General features: G+C 41.1%; 1 long non-coding RNA gene across 1 annotated transcript; it reads right to left on the bottom strand.

Annotated features, from left to right (window-relative positions):
• Positions 1-451: 451 nt before the first annotated feature.
• LOC140128935 (uncharacterized) lies at positions 452-7,665 on the bottom strand. The gene is made up of 3 exons (XR_011855200.1): positions 7,588-7,665; positions 2,380-2,521; positions 452-779 (listed from the first exon to the last, which is right to left on the bottom strand). It is a non-coding gene; the product is annotated as an uncharacterized lncRNA (long non-coding RNA).
• Positions 7,666-15,079: the final 7,414 nt, after the last annotated feature.

Here is a 15,079-nt window from a genome sequence, read left to right as displayed (position 1 = left end):
TTCAGTTAAGTATTATCCAGAGCCGCAATATTCTTACAGTGCTCCAAAAAAATTGGTGCCTTTTTTTTTTTTACAAAAAGGTCAAAGTAATACTGCAGTGTGCTGGATATTAATATACTAGGGGGAGGGGTTATGCACAGGGCCAGATTAAGGGTCCCAGGGGTATGGAGCACTTAATTTAGGATGGGGCCCCCCAGCTCGGCACCCAATGCGGGGCTCCCTTCCACAACAATATATGTGAAAAAAAGATACCACATAGTTATCCGGTTTCCAATATCAGCGCTATACTATTACCAGATAATGATACCTCAATACTGTCACCAAAAGATCCGTCTAAACTGTGACCCACAGCATTACCACAACATAAAGAAAATACCAACTTCCTGATAATGAACACAAGACTCTATACACAGACCAGGATTACCAATCATTTAGCACATATAAACTCCATTTATTGATAAAACTTTACCGCCATATTGTTATAATACAAACACCAACCTGCAAGGTACAATATCACTAATGACACCTCTGTACAAGCCCAGATAATAACATTACATCCTGATTATCACCACTACATAATGAATGAATAATACTGCAATACTATATGATAACCTACACACAGACCAGTATGTACCAGCATATAGTGATCATATAGTAGTATATACCAGTCCTGCACAGAGGCTGCAGTGTCATCCAATGACTTACAGGTGACGTCCCCAATGTTGTCTCTTCCTTCCTGTCTGATCTTCCAGGAGTCTTCTTCCAGCCACAATTCATCTCTGCTGGTTTATAAAACAGACCTGATTGGCATCATCCTATATACACATATATCATATATACCCCTCATACCACAACTGTACACACTGTACCCCAACATATATCATATATACCCCTCACACCATAACTGACCACACTGTGCCTACACATATATCATATATGCCCCTCACACCACAACTGACCACATTGTACCCCCCATATATATCATATATACCCCTCACACCACAACTGACCACACTGTGCCCCCACATATATCATATATACCCCTCACACCATAACTGACCACACTGTGCCTCCACATATATCATATATACCCCTCACACCACAACTGACCACATTGTACCCTCCATATATATCATATATACCCCTCACACCACAACTGACCACACTGTGCCCTCACATATATCATATATACCCCTCACACCACAACTGACCACACTGTGCCCCACATATATCATATACACCCCTCACACCATAACTGACCACACTGTGCCTCCACATATATCATATATACCCCTCACACCACAACTGACCACACTGTGCCCTCACATATATCATATATACCCCTCACACCACAACTGACCACACTGTGCCCCACATATATCATATACACCCCTCACACCACTACTGACCACACTGTGCCCCACATATATCATATACACCCCTCACACTACTACTGACCACACTGTGCCCCACATATATCATATACACCCCTCACACTACTACTGACCACACTGTGCCCTCAAATATATCATATATACCCCTCACACCATAACTGACCACACTGTGCCTCCACATATATCATATATACCCCCCACACCACAACTGTCCACACTGTGCCCCCCACATATATCATATATACCCCTCACACCATAACTGACCACACTGTGCCTCCACATATATCATATATACCCCTCACACCACAACTGATCACACTGTGCCCCCACATATATCATATATATCCCTCACACCATAACTGACCACACTGTGCCTCCACATATATCATATATACCCCTCACACCACAACTGTTCACACTGTACCCTAACATATATCATATATACCCCTCACACCACAACTGATCACACTGTACCGCTCATTACCCCCACTACCACTGCATCATGACTGAATAATACCACCACAGCATTACCGCAGCAAAATAATACCACCTAAGGCTACATTCACACGAACGTATGGATGTAGTGGATGTATGTAGTGGATGTATATACGGCCAATGTATATACGGGCGATATATGTCCCCCATACACTTCTATGGGGTCACGGCCCTGTACGGGAGCGGTACAGTGCAGCACCGTACCGCTCCGTAGCCCGTATAAAGATAGGACATGTCATATCTCTCTACGTAATATGGCGCCGTGCGCTGTATATTCCTATAGAGAGGGGCGGGGGTGATATGCGCTCATCCCCTGTGCTTCTCTCCACAGTGCCGATATATGCCCGCCGTACAGTAGCACATGGTCTAAATAAAGCCCAACACAAACTCAATTAAAAAAAAAACAATAAATTATTCAAATTAAAAATGAAATGCTCTGCAGATAAACAAAAACAAAAATATTAGAATATAATTATATCTGATTACTCACCGTTTACTGTCTTCGTCATTACAACTTCATTACAGCCTCTATAGCGCCCCCTGTAGTTTGGGATTCTTCATCTGGTGTAACTCCTCCAGTTGTTATGGATTCGCCCCTAGATGTCTTCAGCTCTTGGCAGCACATCTGTGCCCTTAAAGATACCACAATCACTTACAGTATAATGGCACCTGGATATATATACACAGCACCTACTTACTAAAGCTATATATGGCAACCCCATTTATGAATGAATATATAAAAGCTGCCCCTGCTATACAGCAACCCCCACTGTACAAATCCCCCCCCCAAAACAATGGCCCATTTCATCTATAAAGTGACCTCCCCTATACAAAGACGGCCCTCTATAAAGCACCCCTCTTGCCCCGAAATACAGTCCCCACATACACTAAACAGTGGCTCTATACATAAATAGTACCCCCCCCCCTTGCCTCTATTCATAAATTACCCCCCTGTCCTCTATACACTGTCAGTATACATGAATTACACTCCCCTGTACACTATACATGAACTACACCCCCGTCCTCTCTACAGTGCCTCTATATATGAATTACAACCCCCATCCTCTATGCAGTGCATCTATACATAAATTACACCACCTGTTCCCTCTACACTTCCTCTATATATGAATTACACCCCTTGTCCTCTATACAATGGTTATATACATTAATTAAACCCCCCTATATACTGCACCCTGTCCCCTGTACAGTGGCTGCTCTATATATAAATGACACCCCCCTCCCCTATAGAGTGGCTCCTCTATATAAAAATTACACCCCCTCCCCTAAACAGTGGCTCCTCTATATATAAAAGACACCTCCCTCCCCTATACAGTGGCTCCTCTATATACTGTATAAATGACACCCCCTCCCCGTTCCCTATACAGTGGCTCCTCTATATATAAATGACACCTCCTCCCATCCCCTATACAGTGGCTCCTCCATATATAAATGACACCTCCTCCCGTCCCCTATACAGTGGCTCCTCTATATATAAATGACATCTCCCTCCCCATCCCCTATACAGTGGCTCCTCTATATATAAAAGACACCTCCCTCCCCATCCCCTATACAGTGGATCCTCTATATATAAATGACAGCTCCTCCCGTCCCCTATACAGTGACTCCTCTATATATAAATGACACCTCCTCCCGTCCCCTATACAGTGGATCCTCTATATATAAATGACACCTCCTCCCGTCCCCTATACAGTGACTCCTCTATATATAATTGACACCTCCCCCGTCCCCTATCTAGTGGCTCCTCTATATATAAATGACACCTCCTCCCGTCCCCTATACAGTGGCTCCTCTATATATAAATGACACCTCCTCCCGTCCCCTATACAGTGGCTCCTCTATATATAAATGACACCTCCTCCCGTCCCCTATACAGTGGCTCCTCTATATATAAATGACACCTCCTCCCGTCCCCTACACGCGGCCGCCGGAGAGTTAAGTTTCATCCTCGGCTCCTACACAGCCAGGTGCAGTAGCCGGGAGGCTGAGAGATTGTCCAGCACATTGTAATAAATAGATGATGTGGAAATCCCCATACACCCATGTACTGTAGTATGGCAGTACATGGTAGGATCAATCACACAACCTAGGATTAAAGTACCCTAGAAGTTAAATAATTATACATATTTGTTATTTAAACAATAAATATCACAAAATTATGTTTTTTTTTGTCAAGGTGACACACCACCTGAGTTATGCTTGGTTTTTTGGCGAATTTTGACACACCAAGCTCAAAAGGTTGTCCATCATTGCCCTATAAAGTGACTCCTCTATATATAAATGACACCTCCTCCCGTCCCCTATACAGTGGCTCCTCTATATATAAATGACACCTCCTCTCGTCCCCTATACAGTGGCTTCTCTATATATAAAAGACATCTCCCTCCCTATCCCCTATACAGTGACTCCTCTATATATAAATGACACCTCCTCCCGTCCCCTATACAGTGGATCCTCTATATATAAATGACACCCCCTCCCCGTTCCCTATACAGTGGCTCCTCTATATATAAATGACACCTCCTCCCGTCCCCTATACAGTGACTCCTCTATATATAAATGACACCTCCTCCCGTCCCCTATACAGTGGCTCCTCTATATATAAATGACACCTCCTCCCGTCCCCTATACAGTGGCTCCTCTATATATAAATGACACCTCCTCTCGTCCCCTATACAGTGGCTTCTCTATATATAAAAGACACCTCCCTCCCCATCCCCTATACAGTGACTCCTCTATATATAAATGACACCTCCTCCCGTCCCCTATACAGTGGCTCCTCTATATATAAAAGACACCTCCCTCCCCATCCCCTATACAGTGACTCCTCTATATATAAATGACACCTCCTCTTCTCCCCTATACAGTGGCTCCTCTATATATAAATGACACCTCCTCCCGTCCCCTATACAGTGGCTCCTCTATATATAAATGACACCTCCTCCCGTCCCCTATACAGTGGCTCCTCTATATATAAATGACACCTCCTCCCGTCCCCTATACAGTGGCTCCTCTATATATAAATGACACCTCCTCCTGTCCCCTATACAGTGGATCCTCTATATATAAATGACACCTCCTCCCTTCTCCTATACAGTGGCTCCTCTATATATAAAAGACACCTCCCTCCCCATCCCCTATACCAGTGATGGCGAACCTTTTAGAGAGCGAGTGCCCAAACTACTATCAAAACCCACTTATTTACCCTGATGTGCCAATGTGCCATTTTAAGCAGTCACTTATTACTACGTGTTCTTCCACTTCTTTAATTGTATTGGCCACCTGAGGCCACCAATACAGTTGAAAGAAGGAGGGCAAATTCAGACTATCATGGACTCCAGGGTCTTTCTGTTTAGGAAGAATGGTCCAGCGGAAGGACCTCCAGAGATAATGCACTTCTTTTAACACCTTCTCACTTTTCAAGCAGTTCCAAACAGTCAATGAAGTGTTGCTGTAAAATAGCGCCGAGCGCAGCATCTCATGAGTTGCCTGGGACTGCAGGAAGATTTAATGGATTTGGTACTGTTTGGTGAACTCTGTCCTGGGATGATGGCCTGAGTGCCCACAGAAAGGGCTCTGAGTGCCACCTCTGGCACCAGTGCCATAGGTTCGCCATCACTGCCCTATACAGTGGATCCTCTATATATAAATGACATCTCCTCCTGTCCCCTATACAGTGACTCCTCTATATATAAAAGACACCTCCCTCCCCATCCCCTATACAGTGGCTCCTCTATATATAAATGACACCTCCTCCCGTCCCCTATACAGTGACTCCTTTATATATAAATGACACCTCCTCCCGTCCCCTATACAGTGGCTCCTCTATATATAAATGACACCTCCTCCCGTCCCCTATACAGTGGCTCCTCTATATATAAATGACACCTCCTCCCGTCCCCTATACAGTGGCTCCTCTATATATAAATGACACCTCCTCCCGTCCCCTATACAGTGGATCCTCTATATATAAATGACACCTCCTCCCGTCCCCTATACAGTGGCTCCTCTATATATAAATGACACCTCCTCCCGTCCCCTATACAGTGGCTCCTCTATATAGAAATGACACCTCCTCCCGTCCCCTATACAGTGGCTCCTTTATATATAAATGACACCTCCTCCTGTCCCCTATACAGTGGCTCCTCTATTTATAAATGACACCTCCTCCCGTCCCCTATACAGTGGCTCCTCTATATATAAATGACACCTCCTACCGTCCCCTATACAGTGGCTCCTCTATATATAAAAGACACCTCCCTCCCCACCCCCTATACAAGTGATGGCCAACCTATGACACGCGTGTCAGTGCTGACACGCATAGCCATTTTCAGTGACACGCGGCCGCCGGAGAGTTAAGTTTCATCCTCGGCTCCTACACAGCCAGGTGCAGTAGCCGGGAGGCTGAGAGATTGTCCAGCACATTGTAATAAATAGATGATGTGGAAATCCCCATACACCCATGTACTGTAGTATGGCAGTACATGGTAGGATCAATCACACAACCTAGGATTAAAGTACCCTAGAAGTTAAATAATTATACATATTTGTTATTTAAACAATAAATATCACAAAGTTATGTTTTTTTTTTGTCAAGGTGACACACCACCTCAGTTATGCTTGGTTTTTTGGCGAATTTTGACACACCAAGCTCAAAAGGTTGTCCATCACTGCCCTATACAGTGACTCCTCTATATATAAATGACACCTCCTCCCGTCCCCTATACAGTGGATCCTCTATATATAAATGACACCTCCTCCCGTCCCCTATACAGTGACTCCTCTATATATAAATGACACCTACTCCCGTCCCCTATACAGTGGCTCCTCTATATATAAATGACACCTCCTCCTGTCCCCTATACAGTGGCTCCTCTATATAGAAATGACACCTCCTCCCGTCCCCTATACAGTGGCTCCTCTATATAGAAATGACACCTCCTCCCGTCCCCTATACAGTGGCTCCTCTATATAGAAATGACACCTCCTCCCGTCCCCTATACAGTGGCTCCTCCATATATAAATGACACCTCCTCCAGTCCCCTATACAGTGGCTCCTCTATATATAAATGACACCTCCTCCCGTCCCCTATACAGTGGCTCCTCTATATATATAAAATACACCCCCCCATATACTGAGGCTCCTCTATATATAAATGACACCTCCTCCTGTCCCCTATACAGTGGCTCCTCTATATATAAATGACACCTCCCTCCCCTATACAGTGGCTCCTCTATATATAAATGACACCTCCTCCCGTCCCCTATACAGTGGCTCCTCTATATATAAATGACACCTCCCTCCCCTATACAGTGGCTCCTCGAAATATATAAAATACACCCCCCCCCGTATACTGAGGCTCCTCTATATATAAATGACACCTCCTCCTGTCCCCTATACAGTGGCTCCTCTATATATAAATGACACCTCCCTCCCCTATACAGTGGCTCCTCTATATATAAATGACATTCCCCTCCCCTATACATTAGCTCCTCAATATATATAAAACACCCCCCCCCCATATATTGAGGCTCCTCTATATATACAGTACATACCCCCCTCCAACCCCCCCCCCCCTTTCCCCCTCCACTATACATTTGCTCCTTAATATATATAAATTATCTTCTGTCTTCTTTGCTGGGCCCCTTTATAACAATAAAATAATAAAAGTTCGCTCACCTTTCCCCGTAGGCAGCGCTGACAGCCTGAAAGATCTGTGGCTCCTCTCCTGCTGCAGTGTGAAAACACAGAGAGACACACACGTCGCGATCTATGAGTCATAGATCGGCCGTCTGTGGAGGACAGAAGGTGCAGGCAGAGGTCACTCTACCTGCACTTTCTGTCACTCTATGGTATTTGTGCCTTAAAGGCACAGTACCATATGCAGTGTGCGTGTCAGTATCGGGCAGCTATTAGCGTTTAGCAGCCCGATACTTACTAGCTGATGTCTGCGGGGCCCCTGTAGCCTGTCATTGTGTGCGCCAGACGCCGAGCCCCATAGAGAGAGGGCTGATCCCGGGGCCCGGCACAAGTGCTCCAGGAGCGCCAATGTAGATCCGGCTCTGGTTATGCAGTGTTTTCATCACATTAAGGTTGATGCCTTAATGCTATACAGTGTGTGATCATTAATATGTATACAGATGCATCATGACATATACTTGCATATATCTAATAGAGAGGGGCACGGTATATACATGTAATAAAGTAGGATAGTGAGGCATATACTATAAGTATTGATAACCGTCAAGTGCAGAAAGACTCATAGAATATCATCTTTCGGAACATACAGTACAAATGTGTATCCTCCCTTCACCCTGGGATGTCCTTCTGAGATAATACAAGTTTACCTTTTCCATTCTCATATTATGTGTGTGTGACTCTCAACCTATTTACTGCAGATAAAATACATGTAAGCAAAACATTATTCCAGTTTCTAAAAATCTAAAAGCCATGTGATATACTGTATGTGAACCCCTTATTGAATGTACGTCATCATAGAATTAACCCCTCGGCGCACCAGGACGTTATAGTACGTCCCCGGGGCTAGAGACTTAGCGCACGGGGACATTCTATAACGTCCTGCTTCTGGCACCGGCTCACAAACGGAGCCGGTACAAGAAGCAGTGGCTGTCAGCTGTCTAGTACAGCTGACAGCCTGCGCTAACACCCGCGATCGGAGCCGGCTCCGATCGCGGGTGTTAACCCCTTACACGCCGCGGTCAAGCATGACCGCGGCGTGTAAGGGTGTTTGCGCTGTGGATCGGATCCCCCGTGCCGCTTATCGGGGGATCCGATCCTCTTCTGGGCAGCTCCGAGGACTGGCATGTGCCCTGGAGCTGCCCGGTCTCCCTGGCAGTCAGACCCCTTCCGGGTCTGACTGTAAACTGTCTGAGCATGCGCAAGCTTGCTCAGACAGTTTACACTCCTCTACAATAAAATAGTATTGTAGAGCAGTGTATTGAACTTGAACCAGTGATCAGAGCATCACTGGTTCAAGTTCAAGTATGTATAATTTAAAAAAGTCAAAAACGCTAAAGTTAATACATTAGAATAAATAAAAAAATAAATGCATTAAAATATAAGCCCCTAAAATGTCACTTTCCTATAAAAACACTTAATAAAGTATAAAAAACACAAAAAATCCCTGCATATTTGGTATTGCCGCGTCCGTAACAATCTGTATAATAAAACAGAATCGTTACTGGACCCGCACGGTACACGCCGTAGAAAAAAAAACACAAAAACGTTCATAAAAAAGATCATTTTTAATTAATACCCTATTAAAAAATGCTCTAAAAAGTAATTTAAAAAATGTTATGCACTCCAAAATAAGCCCACTAAAAAAGAAAAACTCTTCTCGCAAAAAATAAGCCCCTAACCAGATTTGTCAGCCGAAAAATAAAAAAGTTATGCATATAAAAATATGGTGATGCTAAAATGAACAATATTTTCTCCAAATTGGTTTTTATTCAGTACAATTGAATAAAATACACAAAACCCCCACATATTTGGTATCCCTGCGACCGTAACAATCTGCATAAAAAAACAGAATTGTTATTAGATCCGCAAAGTGAACCCCGTAAAAAAAAAACCAAAAAAAGCTCCAGAAAAAAGATCATTTTCAATTAATACCCTATAAAAATGCTCTAAAAAGTGATTTAAAAAATGTTATGCACTCTAAAATAAGACCACTAAAAAGAACAATCCTTCTCACAAGATTTGTGAGGCGAAAAATAAAAAAGTTATGCATATGAAAGACGGTGATGCTAAAATTAACAACATTTTTGCCAAATTACTTTTTATTCAGTAAAAATGGAAAAAATAAAAAATCTATATCAATGAGGTCTTTTTGTAATCGTGGCGACCCATAGAATAAAAATAATATACTATTTTTATGGTATGGTAAACGGCCAAAAAAAACCCCATAAAAATCTTCCTGAAAAGTGATGATTTTCATTTCCTCCACCAAAAAAGAGTTAATAAAATCTCACCAATTAGCCTATAGATTCCCCCAAATTACGTACCAGAAAAGTGCATCTCATTGGCAAAAGAAATAAGCCCCTATAGGTCCACATTAAAAAAAAGAAAAAAATTATAGCCTGTACAATGTGACAAAGCAAATCTGATCTGGATGGCGCCTCCTTCCCTTCTATGCCCGGCCGTGCGCCCATACAGCAGGTTACCACCATATATGGGGTATCACTGTACTTGGGAGAAATTGGGTAACAAACTTTGTGGAGTCTTTATTCATTTAATCCATTGTAAATGTTTAATTTTCCACCCAAAATGGGTGTATTGTGAAAAAATATTACAATTTGCAGACTGCACCTCCATTTTGTTTTAACCCCTATAAAACACGTAAAGGGTTAACAAACTTCTCAAAAGTGGTTTTTCATACGTCGAGGTGTGTAGTTTCCACAATGGGGTAATTTTACGAGTCTCACTATTATTTAGGCCTCTCAGTGTCAATTAGAAGTTGAGCAGGTCCATCTAAATACAGGTTTTGGTGATTTTACAAAAAATTTGAAAAATGATACCTAAATTCTGAGCCTCATAACATTCTAGTAAAATATGTGGAATCTTAAAAAACCATGCCAACATAAAGCAGACATTTGGGAAATGTAAGTTATGAATTTATTTGGGTGCTATAACAGCCTGCATCAAAAGTAGAGAATTTAGAACGTTGAAAATAAAGAATTTTTCCAAATTTTTGCCAAATTTTGTTTTGTTTCATAACTAAACGCAAAAGATTTCATCCAAATTTTTAAACTAATTTGAAGTACAATGTGTCACGAGAAAACAATCTCAAAATCCCCTGGATATCTCATAGCGTTCCAAAGCTATAACCACTTATAGTGACACAGGTCAGATTTGAAGAATGGGGCCGCGTCCTTAAGGCCAAAAGAGGCTGAGTCCCGTAGGGGTTAATGTGCTCTATAAATAAATAAATAATATATAGTTGGTTAACAGATAGAAACGACACAGATTGTTATAGTCCATAGTTCCAACTCTATTTTACAGTGTGTACCTGTATGATGAATATGCACCTTAAAATTGTGTGTGTTTGCATGAATTAGTAGCATATCTTACCATAAGACATTGTATAACTTTCACCAGTAATCAACATTCATCAATGTAAGCATGCAATATAAATCAGCCCTGAATGGGTAAATTAATAATGATAAAAATAAAAACTTACTCATCTTACTGTTTGTTGCCTTCTTACTAGCCTCTGCACACTCATAATATCCTGAGCTCAGCAGTTGGGCTGTTAATAAATAAAATGCTCAGAAAATACATTTGCAGCACTTAATCGATAAAGGGTAAAGTCAATATATTATTTTTTTTCTTTACTTAACAATCCTATATCCTCCTCCACACTGACTTGGACTTTGTGTACAAGATGGCGGCTGATGGCTGAATTGAGCCTTTTTATTTATTAAATTATTTTATTCTGTCCCTTTATAAAGAATGAATGGATCATTACACAAGCTCTTATACCTCTTGTGTCACCCCCTCAGCCTTATATGCTGTAAGCTCTTGCGAGTAGGACCCTCACTCCTATTGTTCATTTGACTGTTTGTACTTTTGTAATGAAGTATTTTATTTGTTTATGTCCCCTATGAGTACTATGTCCCCTAAAGTACTATAAAAACAGTGGTTTCCAGGATTGTTCATGGTGCCAATTGCTCGAATTTCATCTTGTTCATAATTCAATACCTTTATTAGTAAGCTATGTAATACGTGTTTCGAGCTTGAGCTAGGCTCTTCCTCAGCTTCACGTAACTGAGGAAGAGCCTAGCTCAGGCTCGAAACACGTATTACATAGCTTAATAATAAAGGAATTGAATTATGAACAGGATGAAATTCGAATGATTGGCGCCGTGAACAATCCTGGAAACCACCATTTTTAAAGTTCACCGTCTTTTGTGGCAAAGGTACTGCCAGTAAGTCTAGGACTGCTGCCTAAACCACCCAAAAACCAAAGCTGTTCCACATGTTGCACTGACTGTACAACCAGGATAGGCAAGCATATTTTCAATAGAACATAAACTATTCTAATTTTAATCATTTTCACACATGTGGAGTCCGTATCGCCTCTGCTTTTTGTTTTGACACTAAAGTACTATGGATTATGATGGTGCTACATAAATAAAAATTATGGGTCACATTTTCTTACCTGTCCGGAAGAGTTCACAGAAAGTGCATTGTCCGAGATTATACACTCTACCGCGTTACACTAAGATCGTGCGCCCGTTATCCTGCATGTGTTGCTTCCCTGCTCAGGTCCGATGGAGTTCACCTTGTTCTTCCCGGGACATGTATGTGCTTGATCTTGAGACACAATAGAATGTTAAATCCTGCGCTCAGTCCGAATCAGTCAGATCGTCTGACGGCCCTTCCCCCGATATCTGTCAAATGAAAGTCAGGGCAGCTGCGCCACAATCAGATCGCATGTGCCACAATCCCCTGTTAAACATCTCTCAAAGCCTTGAAAAACCTGAAAAGTCTGACGAAAGAGCGTCCGTGGACCCTTAGCAAAATAAGCCCCTATTATTATTATTTAGACTTTTTGACACTGCAAATTACTCTACCCAATTTATATAAGTGTATAGTAAAATAGTATATTTATATTGCATACAATTGTTTCATTGTAAGTGGATGACGTGGCCATAATTCAAATAAAAAATGTTTGCCTTGAATCACAATAATATTCCACAGCTATACACATTAACTATTAGCCTCACAGTCAATGTATCTGGTTTTACATGAAATATTGATTCTTTATACTGAAATCCATATTTTTAAATATATGTTTGTTACTAACACTATGTAAAATGTAATGTAAAAGTTTTCATTTCATTTATTACAGTTAACTGCTAACAGTTCTATAAATTTTTGGAAATTAACACGGTTGTAATACCCTAAAATTGCCTCAAGGTGGTAGTGTTGTATTCAAGTGCCACACAAGGTGATTATATACAAGAAGCTACTGCTTCTTCATATGATATTACAGAACTCAGTCAGAAAGAAGGAATGTCTAAACTCTACCCCGGTTACAGTTATAACATATGGGATCTTAAACAAAAGATTTCAGTTATCTGTGAATCCGAGAGAAATATAGGACTCCTCACTGTTACACAAGGGACATGGCCTGGCAAGTATTACTTTTTTAATTCCATTTGTTTCTGGATGTTGAATCTACTGAGCTTCATTACTCAATTCTAGAACAGATGAAGAACAATGCTGTGGTGGGAAATATTATAAAGGATTTGGGATTGAATAACAATGAATTGGAATTACGAAAATTAAGGAATGTTTCTAATAACAAGATAAATCATTTTAATATTAATATAGAAAATGGCAATTTATATGTCAGTGACAGGATAGACAGGGAAGAGCTGTGTGGAGCAGAGAGGTGCTGCTTTATAGACGACATTGAGATTCGGGCTGAAAACCCTGTAAATGTTTATCTTGTGACAATTGAAATCCAAGATATAAATGACAACTCTCCATGTTTTTGAGATAGGAGTAAGTGAGTCTGCTTTACCTCTAGTTCATTTTATCCTGGGGAATGCGCATGATCCAGACTTGCTTACCAATTCTTTACAGTGTTATAATTTAACCCCAAATCCGCATTTCTCGTTAGTTAAAAAATATGACAAAGGAGCAGCTGATTATCCGGATCGGGTTTTAAAGAAGCGTCTAGATCGTGAAAACCAACAAAGATATGAGCTGCTTCTAACTGTGTATGATGGAGGAAAACCAGCAAAAACTGAAACTGCTGTTATGAAGATTGAGGTACAAGATGTAATGACAAATATCCCATATTTTCACAAAAATATATAGAAGAAGTTTATATGAAAATATTCCTATTGGTTCTTTACCTGTATGCCACTAACAAAGATGAAGGGTCCCATGCAGATATCATTTACTCATTTAGTCGTATTCATAAAAATGCTGGTTAAGTCTTTGCTATGCATTCTCACACCACTGGAGAACTGGACTATGAGACAAGCAGGAGTTATAAGATGACAGTAGAAGCTAAAGCTGGAGGAGGCCTGGTTGATGAGTACAATGTTTTGTTTGTTTTGTAGATGTGAATGACAATGCTGCTGAGATAACCATGGCATCACTGTCTACACCAATTCCTGAGAACTCTGCACCTAGGACACTTGTAGCTTTAATTAATGGAAGAGATTTGGATTCTGGAAAATATGGAGAAGTAAACTGTCATGTAAGTGTTACTTGGGCACTAAAATTAGTTCCATCATCTCAGAACTATTACAACCTTGTAACTGCAGATCATCATATAACATCACAATTATTGCAGAAGATGAAGGCTCTCCTCCAATGGTCACAAAAAATCTATATAGCTGTCTTAGACATAAATGACAATGCACCTGTTTTTGATGAAGTGGTTTAAATATCCTTCATTCCAGAGCATAGCAAAGTTGGGACTTCATTGCACACTGTCCATGCATCTGACCCATATGACAAGGAGAATGCACAGATAATATACTCCACTATAAACAGTCTTATTGAGAATATTCCAGTGTCTTCATATTTTTCCATAAATTAAATGACTGGGGTTCTCTATGCCCAGAGATCCTTTGACTATGAACAGTTGCGGGAATTCCAGTTCCAGGTGATGGCTAAAGACAGTGCATCTCCTCCTCTTAGCAGTAATGTCACAGTGAGGATATGTATCATTGATAAGAATGATATCGCTCCTAAGATTCTCTACCCATCACCAGACACTGAGGGATCAGCATTATTTGAGTTTATTCCTCACTCTGCTGAGAAAGGTTATCTAGTCACTAAAGTGATTGCAGTGGACGCCGACTCTGGACACAATGCCTGGCTTTCCTATCACTTACTACAAGTTCCTGATCCAACATTATTAAGCATTGGTCAATAATCTGGAGAAATCAGGATTGCAAGAGATCTTCCAGACATGGATTCTTTGACACAAAAAGTTGTGGTTCTAGTCAAAGATAATGGAGTCCCATCACTGTCATCTACAGTAACAATTAATTAACTTTCAGGAAGTTGTGCCAGAAATAAAAAAGCAACCTAAGAATTCTGAGACATTTCATGCTTCCTTATACCTTATTATTGCTATTGCCTTTTTTTCTGGTCTTTTTATAGTGACAGTGGTAATCATAGC

This window comes from Engystomops pustulosus, chromosome 4 (assembly GCF_040894005.1).
Source record: "Engystomops pustulosus chromosome 4, aEngPut4.maternal, whole genome shotgun sequence".
NCBI lineage: Eukaryota > Metazoa > Chordata > Amphibia > Anura > Leptodactylidae > Engystomops > Engystomops pustulosus.
This window is presented reverse-complemented; position numbering and strand designations above follow the sequence as displayed.